This window comes from Chenopodium quinoa, unplaced genomic scaffold (genome assembly GCF_001683475.1).
Source record: "Chenopodium quinoa cultivar QQ74 unplaced genomic scaffold, ASM168347v1, whole genome shotgun sequence".
Classification (NCBI taxonomy): Eukaryota; Viridiplantae; Streptophyta; class Magnoliopsida; order Caryophyllales; family Amaranthaceae; genus Chenopodium; species Chenopodium quinoa.
Genome location: NW_018743979.1, coordinates 2,535,017 through 2,557,906, shown reverse-complemented (window position 1 = coordinate 2,557,906; position 22,890 = coordinate 2,535,017). Strand labels below are relative to the sequence as shown.

General features: G+C 35.8%; 1 pseudogene; it reads right to left on the bottom strand.

Annotated features, from left to right (window-relative positions):
* Positions 1 to 1,170: 1,170 nt before the first annotated feature.
* LOC110690012 lies at positions 1,171 to 16,855 on the bottom strand (annotated as a pseudogene).
* Positions 16,856 to 22,890: the final 6,035 nt, after the last annotated feature.

Sequence of the window (22,890 nt, the reverse complement as noted above, 5' to 3'; positions counted from 1 at the left end):
GTAAAAATAATTAAAATTGAGATATACACCTATATCAATAGGTATCGATAAATTTTTACAAAAAAAATTACAGATGTTTGAGCAAATTTAAAAATTATTACAAAAAAAAAAAAATTATTCCGAATTATGATCACAATCACATGAGACCTGCATTGTTTTTGTATATGTCCTCCATTTCTTTTCTTTTTTTTTTTCATAAAAATATATGTCCTCCGTATAAGAGAGTAGTACATGGTTAGTAGGTGGCCTTGGGGAGCCAGTTCCATTAGTAGGTTAGCAACATCTAAGCTTAGATAAAGTTCAAGCAAAACTATCTTTTAGTTATTATTTATCTATACTAATATATTAAAAGAAGTTTTTAAAAATGTCGATATGCCACGTAGTCCTTTTTTTTATTACGCCATGTCATCTTTCCCAATATAAAAACATAAGGATAAGGAGATTCGAACCCTCAACCTTTTTATAATAAAAATGACTATTTAACCATCTAAGCAAATTATCAACTATGTTATTTAATAGGAAAATTGGCTTAAAATAATACCAACTATCAACGGTGTGCGCAAAACAATATGAACTCAACTATTTTCTATTAGTGGTACCACCTTTTGTACTATATGTGCAAAATAGTACGCCGATCACCAAAAAAGTATTTCGAGGAATATTCCGTCCATATTTATTATTATTTTATATATTTTATTAATATCCTATTTTCTTTTCAAAATACACGTTATATAACAATTTCCTTTATAATCCAAATTAATAATGCCCCACCCCTTTATTAGGCTTTTTTTATTATTATTATTATTTTTTTTTTATATTGTCAATATATATTTAAATATTTTTTTTTTCAAAATACATGTAGTAATTTCTACTATCACACAATAGTATATAGGGTATTTAATTAAATGCATTATTATGTTGATATAATTAGTTTTAAAAATCCAAAATTTTCTCACATTCACTGACCAAAATAATGTGGGGAAATTTTTGGATTTTTAAAACAATTTTTTAAGCTAATTATATTAAAATAATAATGCATTTAAATTCTATATTTACTATTGTGTGGTAGTAGAAATTACTAAAAATATTAAAAAATATATATTTAAATACATATTGACAATTCAAAAAAAAAAAAAAAAACAAAGTGGGACATTATTAATTTGAATTGTACTATAAAAAAATTGTTAATATAATATGTATTTTGAAAAGAAAATAGAAAATTAATAACAAAAAATATTAATAAATACAGACAGAATATTCCTCGCGATTCTTTTCCGGTGACCGCCATACTATTTTGCACACATAGTACAAAAGCTCCGTTGATAGTTGGTATTATTTTAATTCAATTTTCCTAATTAATATGTAAAAAAAATGTATATAAATGCAAATCATAAGGTTCAATTTAAAAAACAATAAATAAAAAAAAAGATACTTAAAGAGTAACTCAATTTTGATTTGACAACGACAATTTCAATTTTGAAATACCTTTAATAAATTTTATCGATTGCACATCTACAACAATAGCAACCTAGGGCATTGCCCAAGCTACTCACTAGTTAATTATTAGAATTTTGCCTATGGGTTTTTACCTTAACTTGAAAATATTAGAATTCTTAATATTCTATCTTATTTTAGGATATGATTATTAATTTCCAATCTTATCTTTATACGATTTTTCACCCTATAAATATGGGTGCATATCAATAATGGTTAATGATGAGAGATTTGTTTTGGGAATTAATCCTTTGAGCATTGCTCATTGTTAATAAAAAACATCACTTGTTGCGACTTGTGATCATCTTCTCTATTCTTGCGAGAATTAGAGTACTATCCTTTTAATTTTCGTGTAATTTCTTTAATTCTTATTAAAATCCGAAAATTCAATGTTAGTATAGCTTGTGAGCCACATCAGAGGTAGTATGTATAATTGAACATGCACATATTTATCTTGTACATTTTTTTGTCAAAACTTGTTATGTTACTCCATATCACTAATTTTCCAAAAGCATTGACTCTATGATTTTGAATAATTACTCGAAAAATTTAAAATCAATAACTTAATACTATAAGAAACACCAAGAATGACACGTGCCATTTCCTAGTGCTTGTATTTCCCTCCAAAACCACATTCTTGTTTTTTGTTTTTGGTTTTTTTTTTTTTTTTTTCCTATTCCTCAAATCTTCTTCAAATTATATTTACCATATTATTATAATATAACCTTCCTATTTGACCACCATATTATTTCTATATAATAAAATTTACGTCATTTATATTATAGAATATATAATATATTTTCTCCAATTTGACAATTTTATTATAGAAAATATAATATCTAAAATCATCACGAAAATATTTTTCTTTTTTTTTATTGTTGCACATTCAAGAAAACATTTAAAATATATAATATATTTTTTCCAATTTGACAATCATATTTTTACGAGCTCTTGTTATATACACCCAGGTGCACCTTGGCGGTATTTTTGTAATTTCACACACAATTTTAGTCACCCACTTCAACTAGTTCATTGCTTCACTCCTTTTACAGTCTTGGACTTTAGCTCCACCTTCCTCCTCACCTCACCACCCTTTATCCTTCAATTATGGAAATTCAAGCCCAAAATCAAATACTCTTACCTTCTCCCCATCTCCAGCAGCACTAGCTAGCAACTTCGCCATTAATGTCAGCAACGTCCTCCCGACAACCTCAAAAAAAAATCCCAACAACCTTCATTCAACTGAAATTTTTCTTTTGCTGCATGATGGATAAGAAGAAAATTGAAGATCTGAGGAAAGAAAGTGAAAAGAGTGTTCATGTTTCTCATAAATTTACTATTTGCTCATTTTTTTTCTGTTTATTTTACTCATTTTTTTTTTAATAAATGGAAGCAATAGTGTTTTGCTCATTTGTTGATTGAACGGCTTAAAAATAAATGAGCAATAATTATTTGCTCATTTGTTTCTGGATTCATGGTCTCAACTGCTTTGCCATTCCATGGATAATGGCTATAGCCAAACAAGCCGCTCTGTAATTGTGTAGATCAGGCTGCATAATTTCACCCCTTCCAAAATTCATCCCAAACAGGAGTTACTTTGAGGGTTTTTTCTTTGTATAAATTTTTATTTCCCAGAAGTCTCCTTAGGGTTGCTAAGATAGTGGTATATATGGCATTTGAATAGACCATGCGTTAGGCTTGAGAAACTATGGCTCTCATTAGTCATCTTAGAGCTAAACCAAAAAATAGCAGTATGGTTATTTTAGCATAGAATAAACTAATAGACCTAAACCCACAAACATCACTTCCCTTGGGAACCCACAAACATCACTTCCCTTGGGAAAAAAAAAAAAAAAAAAAAAAAAAACTGAAAGCTTCAAAGATAACATCCAAAGAATATATTGGTAAAAAACCATATAAACCAGAAAAGACATACAGCTGTATCTACAAGACCTTCTCGTCCTCCCATGGTATGGAAAAAGAATTCTGTAGCTGTCAAGCCAGTGTAAAATGAATTTGCAACAAATCCCTTAGCCTGTATATAAATTAGATGAAAAAAAAAGGTTATCATATATGAAACAAAATGCACTATCATTACAATAATCTAGCACATTGAGGTTAAAAAAAAATGGTAAGAAGTGCTTCATATGTAGTATACAAGTATGAAGAAAAACAAGGAAATCTTGGCATTATAAATCCCATATTTGAGGTGTCTACACTTAAATCCTAAATTTGAGAATAACTTTCCCAAATAGGTCAATGATTTTCTACCTCTATTAAACAGGTCAACATAAGTGACATGGCTTTTCATATTGGTTCAGGCATCTACATTTTTTTGAAGTATTTTTTTTAGTCTCCAAACCCCACACTCTTTTCCTAAGACATAAGAATGTTTAGGAACCCCAGCTTTTCACTTGTTTCAAAATAGCATGGACAAACTCCATGTATCCTTTTTGCATTCACTTGAAGAGAACAAAAGACTATATTGAAAGATAGAGGATAACAATATATGTACAATATTTTTTCAAACACATGTAATCAAACCATATAACTCCGTGTATCTTCCCTACTTTTCTCTTGAAGATAACAAGAAACTACATTAAAAAAAGAAAAAAAAAAGAGAACAAAAGGGATGACAACATAAATGTGTACGTATAAACTTTTTCTCATGTGCATGATCCTCAAACCATGTAACATTGCAAAAACAATGCAAAGAGCAATAGTTCAAGATGAACTGAACTACAAGCTAAACTTAAACATACCTCAGGGGCCTTGGATTTTCTATGAAAATGTGGCAGACTGCAATCAATGAAGCCATCTGGAGCTCGACAGCCTCCAACAGCTTGCTGACCAACACAGGCAACCATTTGGCTAATGTTGATTGGTGAACCTTTTGAACCACATTGTGACGTTATCAAGGGACTGTTCCTCAAGTGAAGCTCTTCCATACAAACCTAGATACCACAAAAATATAAAATTAATCAGCTTGAAGTGCTTCCTAAATCATTAGAAAATAAGCAATCTTGATCACCTGCTTTACTCTCTCCTTCCAAAAAAGGTGAAGATAAAAAGAGATGATAGAATTATATGTCTCGTGAAAATTATGTCTTCAGAATATCCATCCATAATAGTATCAATTGGATCCAGAAAAGGCTTTGTACATGTATTCCCAGCTGTCAACATGTATGAAATCCTATTACAGACCATAGGAGAATATTGCTAACCATTGTTCTTATTTTAGCCAATCGACAGGAAGTTACCAAGCGTAAGAATTAGATGTGAGAAACATGAGAGGGTTTAAGCACTAATATTATGAGCTAGGTGGATGAACAGCACATGAGAGGGTTTCTCTTCTTTTTTGAAGAGGTGAGGTTATCTATGGTAACGTATATTGACTAGTGATTACTAAATATGAATAAGTTCACGTCTCGCTCTGCCTGTGTGTGTAGTTGGGGGGAGGAGCATTACCTTTCCCGCTGCTTCACGCATGCTATCTAATTCTCCTGTTATTTAGCCTCTAGAGTTTGTGCAGCACCAAAGCCAGGCATGAGAAACAGCTTTCCCTCACTAAAGGACTTGATTAGCTTATCACATTCTCCATTTGATATAATGCCTTCCTTCCGTTGAGTCAGATTATTTCCAGGTTGGACATCATCAATGCCGATTGAAAACCCATGATTACCAATCCACCTAGCACTGTGGGGAAGAAAACAACAGAATATTACATTTAGGCAGAACTAGAAAATGCTTGTTGAGACCTTACACAATGAGAACAAATATCCAAGCACATGAAGAGATTGAATAGGATGACAGAAATGACAATAACAGCAAAGATAATGCTAAATAAGTAAAAAATTTAAAATCAAGCCATGCTTATTTTCACTAGACAAGAAGAGTTTTCACTATCCTAATCCAAAAATAGATTAATAAATAATGATTACGGCATTAGACCTATACCAAAATTAGTATTGTTACAACTATTTAATTTAGTTTGATCAGATCATAAAAATTTGTCAGAAGTGTCTAGGATTTATGTATTAGCTTATTTGCATGTACTGTAATATAAGATTTAGTAAGAACCATACCACCCAGCCCATAATACCCTTTACACTGACCTATGCAAGATGTGGACAAATAAAATGAAAAAGGCAGCTTGAGTTGACACTGGGAATATTGCCTTGGAGCAAAAGCTGGTGGAATTCAGGGAAGGAAAATGAGAGTCATCTTTGAAATATATAGAGGGTGTGGAAAGCAATAGTGATCAGAGGATTATTTTTCCTTTTTCATATATTTTCTTATTAAGACTACCAGCCACTCATACATGATATTGGTTATATGTCACAACGGATGATTATATCATCTTTTATACCTACTATCGGCTATTTAGCCTCACACTAGCATTTTTTCACTATTCCATTAATTTCCAGATTTAATCTATAATGAAGTTATATTAAAAAGCGTGATACATAATTTTCTTTCATTTTCTTCGAAGTGATACCCACTATTGGTAATGGAGGTAGAATCATTCAGTTGTCGAAAATACATAATTTTCTTTCATTTTCTTCGAAGTGATACCCACTATTGGTAATGGAGGTAGAATCATTCAGTTGTCAAAATTGTGCACGTTCAAATGCATATTACTTGAAAATCTGAAATAGAGAAAATGAACACAATCCATCATCTGCTAGATAAAATGAAAGAATAGTACTAGCCTTAATTTTGCCAGCCGATTCATGCAAGCTGCAGCAGCATATGCATTATAATCCCGAACAAGAACAGAGAAAAGACCAACTTTATTACCATTCCCTGAAAATTTCAATAAACGGCTTGATTATTGCTGACAGCCAGGGTGTAAGAGCATAATAATAAGAAGATAAGGGGATTTATTCCCATTTTATTTTTGTGCTAGTATTTTTCTAGGTGGATTTAGGGACGGATTCTTACATAAGAGTTCAAATAAAAACAAGAGTGAACTCTTTAAAATTAAAGAAAGGCTTCAAAGTAATGTGATCAAGACCAATGGAACATACAGTAACAAATAGCCCAATCCCTAAGCCAAGCTCCAAAAGAAGCAAATTTACAGAAACTGCCACCATAGGCAATGGCACAAACATGAAGGATACTCATGTGATGAGGAGAGAAATAAAAAAAATAAAAAAAAAGGGTACATGTGATAAGGATAGAGATTTATAGAAACCACAAGCCAAAACAATATATGTGTTAAAGCATCCAAAATTAGGAAGTGTAGCATTTATTTGAGAATGTTGAGATATCATCTATCTCTAACTCTAAGGCACCATTTATCGTGACTTTGATACCTACAACATAAAAGTGGTGGGATACGGTCATACGGGGTTTAGATATACAGTGTGATTTCCCCTACAACTGCATAGACATTGTTCCCAATAAGACCTTCAATCTGAAAGATAACTGAGTAATGCAGAATAGGACCATTCAGCAAAACACCAAGACATCAGACTTGGTCTATGAAGTTGATAACTTGCCTATCATAGACTTTCAACTTTGTTGCAAATGGATGACAAATACAAACACCAAATAGTGGCTAAACCACAAAAGATTATCATCCCAAAGAGACTTAAATTTAAAAACAAATCCTGATGGTTTGCAACATCAACGTTATGTTCATGCCTCCATATAGACTCCCACCTAGAGAGGTCACAAATAAACAAAATAACGAGGACTAAACACGAACTATCATAATATAATCAATAAATTATCAAAAAAAAAAAAAAAAAAAAAAAAAGAAAGCTAAGGAAAACTATCTACTCACCTAAGGTAGCTTTTCCTAATTGTCCAGATATCAGCTCACTATTGCAAAAATAAACAAAACCATCATTCGGACACATGTTTCCTCTCTAATACCCGTCTTTCTGTCTTCAACTCCGGAATATATCTTCTCTTTGCGCATGTGGGTGCAGCAAAACACTAAATAGCTGTTTACCAGTCCAGAGCTCAATTGGCTGCAACAGAAACACAAGATTTGAATCAATAAGCACGGTGAAGAATATTAAAGCATGATTAACCGTTTCAATTACCACAAAAAAGATAGAAAGATTCAGAAAAAAATCAGAGTCAAAATATCCCGCAACATAGTCAATCAACTATAATCTTGATAGCTCTTTTGTGAAGGAAAACCCAGCAAATCTCATAATATAAATCAGAATGGCCAGTTAATTTAAACATTTTGCAAAAATATTTGAGAGCTTGGACTTCTGGGAGAAGTGATCAAAATGCCCCAAATAGCATCTCATGGGGAATTGAACACCTAAACAGAAAGCCATGTAAGTGTCTCATTTTTGTTTGACTAACCATGCTTTTTTGGAGGCTAGTAACTATTCATTAAAGAAAAAGAAACATGAAGACAATGAACTAATCAAGGCTGGCATTAATATAGTTGGTAGAGAATTAAGCAGAGCCTTTTCTAAAATCCTTCCTCAGCTTACTATTAGAACACAGGCTGCTCTTTATGGGCACAACTCAGCCTAAGAATTGATCATCTCAATAGCTTTAGGCTTGCTTCCCAAGAATCCTGTTCCACAAGGGTTACGACTTACAAGTGGACCTATTTTCTTTTTGTTTTTACATCTTCATTGTAAGGCCCTCGGAAAATTAAGAACTTCAACCTAATTAAATAGCCATTGCTTTCAACCTCCAAACAAGTATGACTGCAAATTATGTGAATAAAAAATCAAAACCAAACCAGAAGTTTGCCAAGACAAGTTCAATTTTTTGACACATCGAATCATATTGCAGGTAGACATTTGCATATAAAGATACATTATTGATGGGAGGAAGAATGGTAAAAGATAAGGAATCTTTGTCATAGTATTGAAACCTGGTCTGCTAAACTGACCAAGGTTTGTATATGGAATTCTAACATTGTAATTTGCTCGAAAAGCAACATAGAAAAAAGGCTTGTTTTCAACACATGAAAAAGCCAAAAACCTTGTCCTCCAAAATGCAATGTAGTATAAATTCTATTAGACAAATATGACTGCAAAGTATCAAATATCCCATAATTCTTAATACTAAATGACATAAGGTGGCACAACACACCTTGATCAATGCTGGTGTTGGCAAATCAATCACATCCATTCCATCTCCCATGTAAGTGCACATAAAGAGAAAACGCTGAACGATCATAATATGTGTCCTTCCTTGTAATGAGAAATGACGACGTCAAAAAGTCTTGAGTTGAAGCGACTAAAATAGTACCATTTTTAGGAGTGCATAGATTGTTTTGCACCTGCAATAAAATTTTACAAAAATAATGCATCATTACTCATTAGCAAACTGCCCATTTTCTGCCATGCCCACATATCATATACTAGCACCGTTCCTGAAAGTTTGGCCACTTAATATTCATGCGGTCAAAATAAAATATTCTTGACCGCATTTAGTGAATAATATAAAAGAAATAAAACAGCATGTGGGATCTTGTTATAAATTCAACTTTTCATACTACTCACTTATACGCAATCGAAAATATTAATGGTCAAAGATATGCATTGGAGACCATGTAAAAGCCAAGGAACTTTCAGGAAGAGAATGAGACAATGAGTATATCCCATAACCACCAAAACACCTAACAAGAAAATCGAGACAAAACAAATAAGCTCAAAACAATTACCCTCTCACTCAGACCATTTCAAATTTACAGATACTTACAATAAAGGGTAACAATTGGAATTTTTAGTGTCATTTGCTTTACAAGATTGCATCGGTACCAAAAATACATATCAAGCTTCCTTTTAGATATATATATGAGAATTGATTAAAGAGACTAGAGATAACATTCCAAGCAAGATGACAAGGATCCTTCAAATACGTTAGGTCCATGCAGCTGACATATTTGAACCCGACCCGACCCGACCTAAACCCGACCCGATTATTAACCGACCTGTTTGAACCCGAAAAAATGGTGACCCCCGGTATGACCCAACTCGAAACCAACCCTAGACCCAAGTTAACCCGAGTATTTGAGACCCGAACCCGAACATGAACCAACCTGGAGATGACCCGACCTGAATATAACCCGTAAATTATTGACCTGAACCGCCGAACCCGACCTGAACCGAAATTGACCCAAACCCGTTTTAACCCGTCAAAACCCGAATGTAACCTGACCTGTTACTAACCCGATCGGAATTTAACCTGACTTGTTACTAAACCGACCCGAATTTAACCCGACCTATTATTAACCTGACCCAAAACCCGACCTATTACTAACCCGACTTGAAATTCAACCCGATCTGTTAATAACCCAACCCGAAATCAACATGACTTGTTATTGACCCGACCCAAATTCAACCCGAATTGTTCCTAACCCATTTCGAACTCAACCTAACCTGTTATTGACCTGATCTGATTTCAAATCACCTTAAATTTAATGTAGACCACCTTATTAATATTGATCAAAGTATAGTTATATAGTTATGTTGTTACTGGTTTTCTTATGAACTTATTACGTATATCTTATCAAAACTTATTTGAACTAATTAGCTCGAATTTAAACTTGTCAGAAATTATTTCTCTTACAATAAATGAAGAAATCGATAATGATTAAACGTAAACGTCATTACATGAAATGTTAACAAACCGACCCAAATAATGTACCCAAACCCGATATGACCCGACTTGAAATCAACCCGAAACCCAGATTAACCCAATATTTGAGGCCCGAACCAGAACATGACTCGACGTGATTGTAACCCGCAAATTATTGACTTGAACTGATTTTGAACCCGAGAATGGTCTGACTTGGAATATGATCCGACCTGATTATAACCCGAAATTTTTAAACTTGAACCGAACCCGACTCGAACCCGAGTATGACCCGACGTGATTATAACCCGCATATTATTGACTTGAACCGAACCCGACTCGAACCCGAGAATGGCCCTAACTCATTTTAACCCGTGAAAATCCGAATTAAACCCGACCTATTATTCACCCGACCCGAATGTAACTCGATCTGTTATTGACTCGACCCAAACCCGATAAAATGTATGACCCGACTCAAGCATGACCCAACCCGTACCCCACCCGCATAGGTTACGACATTAACCCGAATTGACCGAGTTGACCCGACCCACACTTATCCGACCCAAACCCGACCCGTTTACCCGAATTGCCAGCTCTACATAGAAGAGAGAGAGAGAGAAATGGGGAACGCACAAACAAAAATCCAAAACCTACAACCCAAAAAAATAAATATTAAATGCTCTTCCAAATAACAATAATTTATATTTTAATACTACCTCCATTCTTGATAGTTCAACTCAGTAAACTCTTGTGCCTAGGAAAGTTTTAAAAAGGTGAAATGGTGTAAGAATAAGGTGGATAAAGTAAGAGAGATCGAATAAAGTAGTGGGTCGGACTAAAAGATAGGTGAATAAAGTAAGACTGATAAAAAAAGATGTAAATATTGTGGAGTAAGGGGGGAGGGGGGTAAAGTATTAATACGGGGTTACTAAGAATAACACAAAGTGAGTCAAACTTTCTAAAACAGACCAAAACAAAAAGTGAGTCAAATTATCAAGAACAGAGGAAGTGTCAATGTTCAAACAAGAAGAGAAAAAAAAAAAAAAAAAAAAAAAAAAAAAAAAAAAAAAAAAAAACTTTGAGATTGCTAAAATCACGAGGAATTTGATATTTCATTCACAACTTATTTCAAGAAGAATATACTTATGGGACATACGCCTTACAGGTAAGTGATAAACAGTGTATAATATTGGAAATCAAGTTTACCGCCATCAACATTAAAGCCTCTGCTCTAGCCTCTTTATTTTGTGGGATATGAATATTCATCTCGTCACCATCAAAATCAGCATTGTAAGGATTGCGAACAGATTCATTGAATCTCAACGTTTTCCATGGCATTATTCTAGCCTACAAACATTGAATTTATGAATCAATACTGGATTATTGGGCATTCATTACATAAATTAGAAAAAAAAGTTAGAAATTAGCCTTCACCCTATGGCACATCATAGACATCCGATGCAAATTTGGTTGCCTGTTAAAAAGAAGAACATCACCATCTTCCAAGAAACGGTGAACTATGTCACCAAAATTCAGTCCATCAGCTATTCTTTTTCTATTACCAAATGACAAATCCCTGCATGGAAGCATAGACAACCTTACTAGTCACCAGGATATTCCAAATCCAATTACAGTTTATACAATTTGCATGGTTTTCAGAAATGCTTACCTCTTATCACTATTGGATTTTACTACAAACTTTGCACCTGGATTCTTCTTTGGCCCATTTTGCACACTGCTTCAATTTTTCTATGTTGTGATGGTTGACAAGCTCAGGATAAGTCAAGATTTTTGCCATTAGTTGTGGAACTGCAACCTGCAAGAAACAATTGTCATTGTTGTCTAGTTTGTATCACATAAAAATTAATAAAGAACCAACAACTAGCTGCAAAGAAGAAGTTATATTAAAAAAAAATATAAAAAAAAATAAAAAAAAAGAGCTAGACCTCTGTAATTTTCAGATTAAAATCAGGAGATATGACAGTCCTTTCAGTGAACTCAACACGCTTCCCTGATAGGTTTTCACGAAAATGTCCTTGTTTTCCCTTTAAGCGTTGAACAAACCCGGACAATGGCTTCGTAGATTGTAGTGAAGCAATACGAACATCGCTGTTTATGTATTGAGCAACTTCAACTTGAAGATAATTCCAGTCATCCTAAACAAAATTTAATCAGTACAAATTCAGATATGCCAACATGCTTACATGACCAGTTCCCTACTTCCCTGGAAATGATAAACCCATTTCTTCCACCAAAATTAAATTTTAACCTACAAAATTGCAGAACACCTAGATGCATAAATCACAAAACTATCACTAAGGTAATCAATTTTTCAACATCAAAAGTAACAGAAAGTTTTCCAATTACAATTTTACTAAACAGTCCTTTATTGTTTGTTTCTGGTGAAATAGCTAAGACATCAGTTTCCCTATAAACTAAGAGTTAAGAGAAAACATTGTCTTAGCAGCTTTAAAGCATCGTTCAAACATTTAGAATATCACCCTCCCTACCCTCCCCTCCACCCTTACCCCTTCCCTCTTTTCTCCCAATCCAAATCACGCTACATGCACCATATTACCACATGGAAGCATGTCTTAGTGAGATAATTAAGCCCCCCATTTTGAGCAGAATTCATTGCATTGCTGTCCAAGCCTCAAATTTTACATCTCTTGCAGTAAATTTTGTGCTTTACATAAGCAGCTTTATGTTTTAGGAAATCAAAGGATATATATATATATATCCTTTCATTTTCCCTATAAACTAAGGTATATATATATATATATATATATATATATATATATATATATATATATATATATATATATATATATATATATATATATATATATATATATATATATATATATATATATATATATATATATATATAAGCATAAGAAGGCCAGGATCTCTCTTGAATGAAAATTAACAAACTATAAAGCATTCCAGAGTATCTAAGTATCACTTAAATAAGCCAGGAAACGCATTGTCATAGGAAAAAAATACAAAGAGGCAAGAGAACCCACTCTATCCCACTACGTCTTCCTGCTAGAAGTTCTGCCCTGAAATGTCCAAACATTTGTTTCCAACCACGATACCAAAAAAAAATAACTTTTTTCTGAATCTAGATTCAAAAAACATTATTGTACATAGGCTTTGATAAAAACAATTTAGATAGCTACAGCAACAAAATTGGAGTATGGCCAGGCCAAGTTCAATGCAACTCTTTTTGTTTGTTTGTAACCATTAGCTACTTAAAGTCATTGAAGTTCATAAAGAAAGGCTTTATGTACCTATTTCATAGTATTAGGTACTATACATTCAGATCCTGAACATGGAAAACTGATCCTCGTCAAAATGACAGCCTAATTCTAAGAAGAGCATTTTAAATAAAAATTACAATTATCTCATCAGAAAACAGAGGCCGTTACATGAATCTTCCATTGTCTGACGAAGGCAAGCATTTGCTTGAATAATTCTCTTTAGCCTCACAGTAATGTGATTTTCATTGCTGCAAGGGTTGATAATGCAGGTTAACTATTTAAATAAGCCTGAATTGAAATACTACTTGAATGCAGAAGGGACTTCTTGCCCAAAAATTATGGGAGAAACAAAAATTAAAGGCAGAAAAAGGCATTGTAACAAATATATAAATCTATAGATCCAAACTTAAAGTTCCTCCATCCACAAAAACGGAAGGACGAATGGCCACTGGAGGAACTAATATTTTGGTAAATATAAGCTTCTCTGGTCTATATCAGCAAGACAGAGTAGCTCACAGTCCTGCAAGTTTAAAAAAAAAAAAAAAAACCAAAAACATACATACATAATTTTGAACAATTTTTAAAACCTTTATTCATCAAAAAGACTGTAAGAAATTAAATTGATTTATTGCAGTCCACACCCTTTGTTCCACAGTTAGTATACTACTTTCTAATTCAATTAAATTCAGTTGATTACCCTAAAAGTCAGCTCTCAGGTGAGTGCAAGTATGTGTTCTCTTTTACTTTTCAATAAATTTCATGGAAAGTCAGAAGGTCAATCACTCCAAAGATAAATGGAAGCAGGTACATATTATCAAAACATTCTTTCATTTCGGATAAAGCTTATATATACTAACTCGAAAACTTGGAGCTTAATCAAAAGACTAAAGAATCTAAGCACCCTAGAATAAGGCAACATAACCACTTCGTAAGAAACAAATAATTAGTTTCCTAAACCAAGTAAACTACCAAAAACCAAATACCCAAGATTATATTAGCATATACATACATATACGAGACAAAATGTGTCAGGCACATAAAGACAAGATTTCACCTGATCCAACATTTGGTTGAATAAGAAGAGTGCATCATGTGGATGTATAATATTACAAATGGATGTTTATCTGCCTTCATCAACACTATTCTGATTTTGGGAACAATGAACTACCGCCAATGGTGAAGCACCCTTCGTCACTTTTCCTGAAAAATATAAAATTAGCTGGAAACTATTAGTGAACCTTCCCCATAGAAAAAGATATCATCTATCCATCAACACTTAAAACAAGTAACAAATAATAATAATCACAATGCAAAAGGTGTAGAAACGAAACACCCATTTGTTAACGCAAAAAAGCAAACAGCACCCTATCTTCTAAGGGTCGAATGTGCTTTAGGGGTATGCCTTTGTGGATAATTAGTCTTTTATGAGTTAAGACCTTTGATTACCAGATTGAATCAAGATTTAATTCAAAAGCAGTTTTACAAAAATTTAACATTGAATAAAGCAGGCTGCACAGCAAGAGTACTTAGATAAATTATTGACTTCGCCTTGAATTTACAGTTGGAGATTAAACCTGATTGATACCTTCAGTAAATTACTTAGTAGCTATTCATATGCTAAACTAATCTAGGCTTGCTTAGAGTGCTATGCTAGCTCTTGACTTAGAAAAACCAAGGAACGTAATTCATTTTTTTTGTAGGTGTTGTGTATTTTCTACCAAGAACCCTAAATTACAAAACTGCTCTTGATGGGACTTTCATACCAGTGACTTTTCTTTTCCGACTGAGTGCCAACCGTTCTCATCCTTTAAATCTCCAAGCACAACTGCTTTTGGCTCTTAATCTATAAATTGTGCTAAATTTGACTGAAATTATACGTTACCTCAGATTCTCAGTTTACTAGCTACAATTATCAACTAGGTAGCTCAACTTTTATGTTTTTGGTTGAGTTTCATGATGGCATTTCCTTTGCTTATGACTGATTTTATAATTAGTAGGCTACTAGACTTACTGTAATCAACTTCAGTAGCTAATTATTTACTTCTTATGTTTTTGGTTTTGTTTCACGACATTATCCTATTTTATTGTAGGTCACCTTGACTCCCTGAATTGTATCGGTAACAAATTGCACCTTAAATTTTTTTGTTCATTATTAACAGGTTGGTCATTGTTTTACTTCCACTTTTTACTAATATATATTCATAGTTTTGTCAAAGGTCAAATTCTACACTTCTAGTAGTTATTTTCCCTTAAATTATATTGAGTCAAACTTTTTCCAAAAAAAAATATATTCAGTTATGAAAATAGTGTTGTTACACTTGTATTGAAAACACATTTTCTTAATTTTACTTTTAACAATCATAAACATAATATCACTACTTGGTAAATCTATCTACAGTGATAACACGAGCGCTAATAAACCCATAGCCCATGTAAGTATATGACATGTCGGCATTAGCAACTTTAATGTTCATGTCTAATGGTTTTAAATACGAAGTTTAAAAAATGGTATCCATGGCCCTTAGGGCTATATATATAATAAGTGAAATGCAGAAAATATACATAATAATTTTCATCCATTATACTAATCTACACGCAATATTATCATGCTCAAAATATATTTAGTGCTTATTTACAACCCTAACGGCTACATATATCATTACTCAATATATTTTGCCCCGCCTAAGTGCAGAGCAATAACCCGCCATATAAACACGAAAAAGATGCTCAGTATTCGATTGTTCCGTCTTGCATTTCCTTATATATTTTGCCCCACCCTAATGCTTATAATTTCAAGAATAAAATCAAAAACGTAAAATCAACAACCTAGAAAAATACCCAAGAATTCAATGATTAATTACTAAAGAAAGACCAAAATCAGCAAAAATGTATCAAAAAGTAAGAAATTACACCATTTTGGGGTCTAATAGACCGTTAGCAATCGGCCTTATATATTGATCATAATAAACACCTTTGTAAACTTCAACTTCAGCAATTTTACTCATCTCTGACGCCGAAAACATCGAAAATTTGACACTTTCTCTGCATTTCAGTCAAACGTAAACGCAAAATCAAATTTCGATTTACTGTGGTTTTTTTTTTTTTTTTTTTTTGTAATAATGTGAACTACAATTTCAAAATAAAACTTAAAATAAAAAAAGAAAAGAAAAAATACTTACATTTTACTAGCGTCATCTTCCGGTATGAATGGCTGCTTTGTGAACTGAAATGTGTTGAATGGATTCATCATTAGGCTGAATTACTACCGGAATTCTGGAATTCCGACAATTCTCCGGCGGAAGAGGAGTTAAGAGGTGGAGTGAAGTGAAGAAATTAAAAATAAAATGTTGGGGTTAGGGATTGAACCCAGAACCTCGACCTTATGACCATGTGGAATTAAATGTGGAAATGTTGTGTTGTGTAATGTAATGCCATTTTCAATTTATCCTTTCTTAATGCTGGTCTAACCATAGGAATAACAAAATCTACACCCTTGATTTATACTTTCTCAGTTTCTCTCTCCTCTTCCTTAAAAACTGTGCCAAGGGTCGTAGGTCATCTAAATAAAAACGAAGGAAGTACTTAATCAAGACCAATAATCATGTTAATATAAAAATATGTCTGTCCGTCTTATGATATAGTGCTCGTTTCTTTGCATATGAATAAAGAGAGGAAAGTTTCTTTTTAAAGAAATCCGAAAATTGAACTAAGATTGTTATTCTTAAATACAGGGTAAATCCATGTTGCTCTCAGTGATAAACTTAGGGAAAAAAATCAGAGAGTATTTTTATCATTATGTAGTTATAAATGGGGGTGCATTTGGAATTTCATCAACATGCTATTAATGTAACCATTTGCAGATGCATTCTTGTAAATGGCAGTTTACTCGTCATAATGGCAATGTTCACACTCTTGCTTGACCAGCAATGGAGATCGAAAACCCACAAATAGGGGAAAGCTCATCTTCAATGGTCCATTAACCTTAACATCATTCCTAAACCAATTAGGATTTATTATAAGCTTCTAAAATCCTCTAGAAGATTGTTTTAGATCTTAAATCCCTTAGGATTTATTATTAGCTTCTGGAATCCTCTAGAAGGTTCTAATTTATCTTGTTTTTTAAAAGATAAAGATTTAAGAATTTTATATCGGATAAAACATTTGTTTTTCAATGATTTTAATTTTGATAAAATTAGAATACGTACGGAAATTCGATTAACCCAATTTGATTGGAAGTCGGATTCCGTACGGATTCTATCTTCTAAAAGCATCATTGAGCGATAGAAATATCGCGCTGCGATAAGACTATCGCGCGGTGATAAATCTATCGCGTCGCGATAGAAACCTGTTTTACTCCGAGTCGGATTCTAACTCTTTTCAGAACTTCAACCCTCTTTTTTCCCTATGAATAGAGGTCGTTTTACCCCGTTTTCATTCACCAACAATCATCATCTAATCCCCTCTCTAAGCTAAAGCTTTTCTCTCTCTCTTTCTTTCTAGTCTTAACCTAGCCTAAACACATCCCAACACCTTCTTGGTATCATACATCATACCTCCTTCACGAGCTTCGAATACTTCTAACCACCCTCATAGTTGCCTTCAACCTCGACGTGAAAGGTTGATAGCTCTAAGGGTTTGGTCCCAAATCTATATTTCAATTCTTATTTGATTTATTTGTTTGATTTATATCTTTCTTGAAGTTACTAACGTGTGTATTGTTTTGATAGAAAGAGATACGAAGCATCAAAGTGAGTAAATTTACTATCTTTATTCCTCGATTTTGATATAGAAATCATGTTAGGATGTTTATTTTGATTCCTAGTATAATGTTTAGGGTGTTAATAAATATTTCTAATATCATGCTTTCTAGTATCATGTTTAGACTAATGTTTTGACTATGTTTTTTTATGAGTGACATGCTAGGGTTTGTTATTAATCCGTTTAATATCATGCCTAGGATCTTACAATTGATATTTCTGATGGTATTATTATGATGATGATTTATTGTGTCAATAATTAGTATATGTTGCTTGATTATTCATTATTTATTGTTATTGCTTGATCACGCCCTTTTCTTGTAGGTTTAAAGGGAATTTGTACTTGAAATCACGCCTAATAAGATAATTAATAATTTGATTTTAGGCTACTATGATTTTAATTCAAGTGGTCACCAATAATAGATTTCATTGTGCATTGATAATCAATCAACGTAGATTAAACAGGTTTAGGATTAACTTGATGTATGTATATTGATCGAAAAGCGTACATGAATATCATAAGAATTAAGTAGAGGCCAATTTAGGGCGAGTTCAATCTCTTTTAGGTTAGATTCGTATCATCACCCCCGAATATCCAGTCATGGTTCTGAACCACTATAGAGTTAGCGATCTCCATGATCGTGAATGGGGTGTAACCTTCAAACCTGTATGTGAACAGTTTACAAGTTCCGAAAACTTGTTGGCGACTCTTTTATCTCTAGCTTCTTTCCCTTTGGACACCACTGATTAGGGGATTTTGCTCCTACCAGTCGGAATGCGCCACGTGGGCCAATCAGGACCTGCCAAGTGTCCCCTAGTTGGAACTGTCAGGGCTTGCCACGGGGCACGCGCTTATTCGTCCACCTTGGACCTGTTATGTCACGACATGTGGCATACTCCATGCCTAATGGAGAAACCGGCCACCCAGGCCCAACTTCCGAGGGAAGCCCAATCGGCCCTAGGTTTACCTAAACCTAGGATGGGCACGTTTCCCAAGGTTATAAATACCTCCCTTAATCCTCATTTAGGGGGGGGAACAAAAAACAACACGCGAAAAACATTACGGAACACACTAATAACCGGCTGATCTCGCTAACAAAGCAGATTACCTACATTAAACATTCTCACCTAGAGAGACCTTATTACTTTAATTTTCGCATTAATTACTCCTTAATCAGGTACTAACTTGACCGTTGGAGGCGGAGCTCACAGGAGTCTCCGTTATTTTGCAGGTACAGGCGTCCGGTTCCAGTCTCGGAATTGTAACTCTCCCGCAGGACATCAGAAAACCCCGAAACATTTGGCGCCGTCTGTGGGGAGAGTACTTCAGAGATGGCATCCAAGTCTGTACCGACTCCTGAAGAGAGGCATCCCGTAGACGACCCTCAAGTTCAGTCGGACCATGACACCGAAAGTGAATTTAAAGTTGAAACTCATACAGCTTCAGACGGGACCCTAAGGGCCCGACGTACCCGTCATACCGAAAGGAGGGAACGGGAGCATCTTCAAACAGGAAGCGAGCCAGCAGGCGCACCGCCTGTTCGGCAACAGCCGACTGATGGGTCTGCTCCCATCACAAGGAACGAACTCATGACCTTCATGAGGGACTTCAAGGGAGAGATTCAAGAGTTGATCAACAAGAAGCCGCCTGCTTCAGTCAAGGAGCAGTCGGCCAAGAAACCCTCCACTTCACTGAAGAGGAAGCCAGTTCAAGGGCGAGAGGCGACTCCTCATCCTAAATCTAGGAAGCGGGAGCCACCTGCCCTTGATTTCACAAAATTCCGTTATCCTACAGGAAATAGGAAACCGGTTCGTCATATTCAGGCGGACAGGTCAAAGCAAACATTCACAGATGCTCGGCTACTACTAGAGCAGAAGAAGAGTGACCGATTGTCAGAGTCGGCTTCTACTTCAAACTTTCAAGACAGTTTGCGAAATGCCTCGATGAGGCATACTCAGTCGTACCATGAGAGTCAGTCAGGCGGCACCTCCCGTCAGTCCGGCTTTCATAGTGCCCAGGCGGTACCAAACTTACGATTTGTGCCGCAACAACAGTATTTTATGCAGCCACCTCCATTTGGTGGACCTACAGCAAAAAACGTCCAACCTATGGACTGGCAGCTACGGTTGCTTAGACTTGGTGAACAGCCGTCGGCCTTCTCCAAGGAAATTACTGAAGCCGCTCAGCCGGCCAAAGTGAAAAATGTACTAGTAGGCGCCTATGACGGCACTACTAACCCAGAAGACCATCTGATGGCAATCACCAACCTGATGTACCTTCAAGGGTTGGATGATCCCACTTGGTGCAAGTGTTTCCCAGCGACTCTCAAAGGAATCGCACAGCAATGGTTCGGCAACCTGCCGACTGGTTGTGTAAATAGCTTCAGGACGCTTGCTTACTTATTTGCCTCCAACTTCGCCATGAACATCCCTGCGAAGAAAACGACCCTTGATTTGGGAACAATTCAGCAGGGCGAGAAGGAGGGGCTTCGTTCTTACATCAGGCGGTTTAACCTGATGAGAATACAGATTCAAGGGTTACCGGATGAGGTAGCTTATACCGACTTTTTTAGAGGTCTCAAAGACGGGTCTACCTTCAAATTTGATTTGGTTCGAAAAAGGGTGGCGACTCTTCAAGAGGCATTGATTGAAGCAGAAGCCTATATACAGGCGACTGATCTGTGTACGATAAAACAGTCGGACGGGAAAAGGTTCGACAAAAGAGAAGGACGACAGAAACAGTCGTCAAACAAAGATGAGAAAAGAAAAGAGGTCTGGGCGGCTGATTCCTCTAAACAGCCGGCCCAGAAAAAGAAAAAAGAATTCAAACCATACTCCCCAAAGTATGCGTTTAACAAGGATAACCAGTTTATCCTAAAAGAAATCAAGGGACGGATCTCAATTGAGAAGCCGGTCCCCATGAAGGGTTCTGCAAACAACCGGAACCAAGATAAAATCTGTGCTTATCATGATGACGTTGGTCATCACACCAATGACTGCATCAGTCTTATGCGGTACCTAGACCGCCTGGCTGAGCAAGGTGATCTTGACACTTATGTCAAGAAATCTACGGGGAACACTTCCTCAAAAAAGCTGTCGGCCAAAAAGAATCAACAGGCCGACAGCTCCGATACAGATGATGCAGTCGTCTACACCATTGCAGGCGGCTTCTCAGGAGGCGGCCCCACTATTAGGGGCAACAAAGATAATATAAGGCGGTTAGATGTAAATTCCGTTCACCAAGAACGGCCGTCCAAATATACATTTCCTGAGATTGTCATCACTGAAGAGGATCTAGGAGGGGTAAGGGGGCCGCATGACGACCCTCTCGTTATTGAATGTAAAGTGGCCAACCAGAGAGTTGGCCGAATCCTCATAGATACCGGGAGCTCCTCAGATCTCATCAGCAGCAAATGTCTGTCGAAACTGAAATATCAGACTGACTGCATACATCCGGCCTCCCACCCTTTAATAGGGTTTGGAGGAGGAGTCGTCCACCCACTGGGACGAGTAGATTTACCCATTCGCCTGGGCAAAAAAGGGGAAGGACGACACATGGTAGTCCGGTTCCTAGTAGTAGAGGAACTCTCGGCCTACAACATGATTTTGGGTCGACCAACCCTGAATAATTCCAAGGCTGTTATAATCTCGTCTCTTATGTTGCTCAAGTTTGAGAGGGATAATGGAACAGTCGGCTCCCTAAGGGGAGATCAGAGGATGGCCCGAGAGTGCTATCTCTCGGATGTCAAGCCCACTGTTATGGCCACTGGGTCAAGTGGTGAAAAAACAGTCCTTGACAATGTCAAGAAGAGTGCGCCTGTTCAAGAAGCAGACGGCAAAAAGAGAAAGGCGTCCCAGACAGAGTCCGCAAGAAAAGCAAGAAAATAGCAATCATTGGCAGAGGAGCGGCCGGATGAGTTCCGCCCTCAGCCGACTGGTGAGCATGCGGACCTGATCTTAGACGACTCACGTCCTGACCGAACAGTCAAAGTTGGGACGACTGCTCTGAGAAACCTTGGTGGCGACTTTCACAACCTATTGAAAGAATACAAGGACATCTTTGCATTTGAAGTTCATGAAATGTCAGGCATTAGTCCTGATCTGGCGGTACATAAACTCGCCGTGGATCCGAAAAAGAAGCCGGTACGGCAAAAGAAGCGGAACCATGGCGAAGAAAGAAGTCAGGCGGCAGCCGCCGAAGTTAAAAAATTACTTGATGCAGGGTTCATTCGGCAATGTTACTTCCCAGACTGGGTTGCAAATGTGGTGCTTGTTAAAAAGTCGAATGGCACCTGGCGAATGTGTGTAGACTACACAGACTTAAACAAGGCGCGCCCCAAAGACAGTTATCCTCTGCCTAAAATTGATAACCTGGTCGACTCAACAGCCGGCCATGCCTTGATGAGTTTCATGGACGCCTATTCTGGTTTCCATCAAATTCCCTTATGGAAGAAAGATCAGGAGAAGACGGCCTTCGTCACTGATCAGGGGTTATATTGTTACACGGTCATGCCGTTTGGTCTTAAGAATGCCCCAGCTACCTTCCAACGAATGATAAACACTGTGTTCTTTGATCAGATTGGGAGAAACGTCGAGGCATATATTGATGATATGATTGTCAAGACTAAACTTCAGAAAGATCATCTGTCGGACCTCCGAGAAACTTTCGCCACACTCAGGCGGCACCATGTCATGCTCAATCCCAAGAAATGTGTATTTGGAGTTGAGTCTGGGAAATTTCTCGGATTCCTTATCAATCAGAGAGGAATAGAAGCGAACCCTGAGAAGGTGCAGGCGGTCATTGACATGCA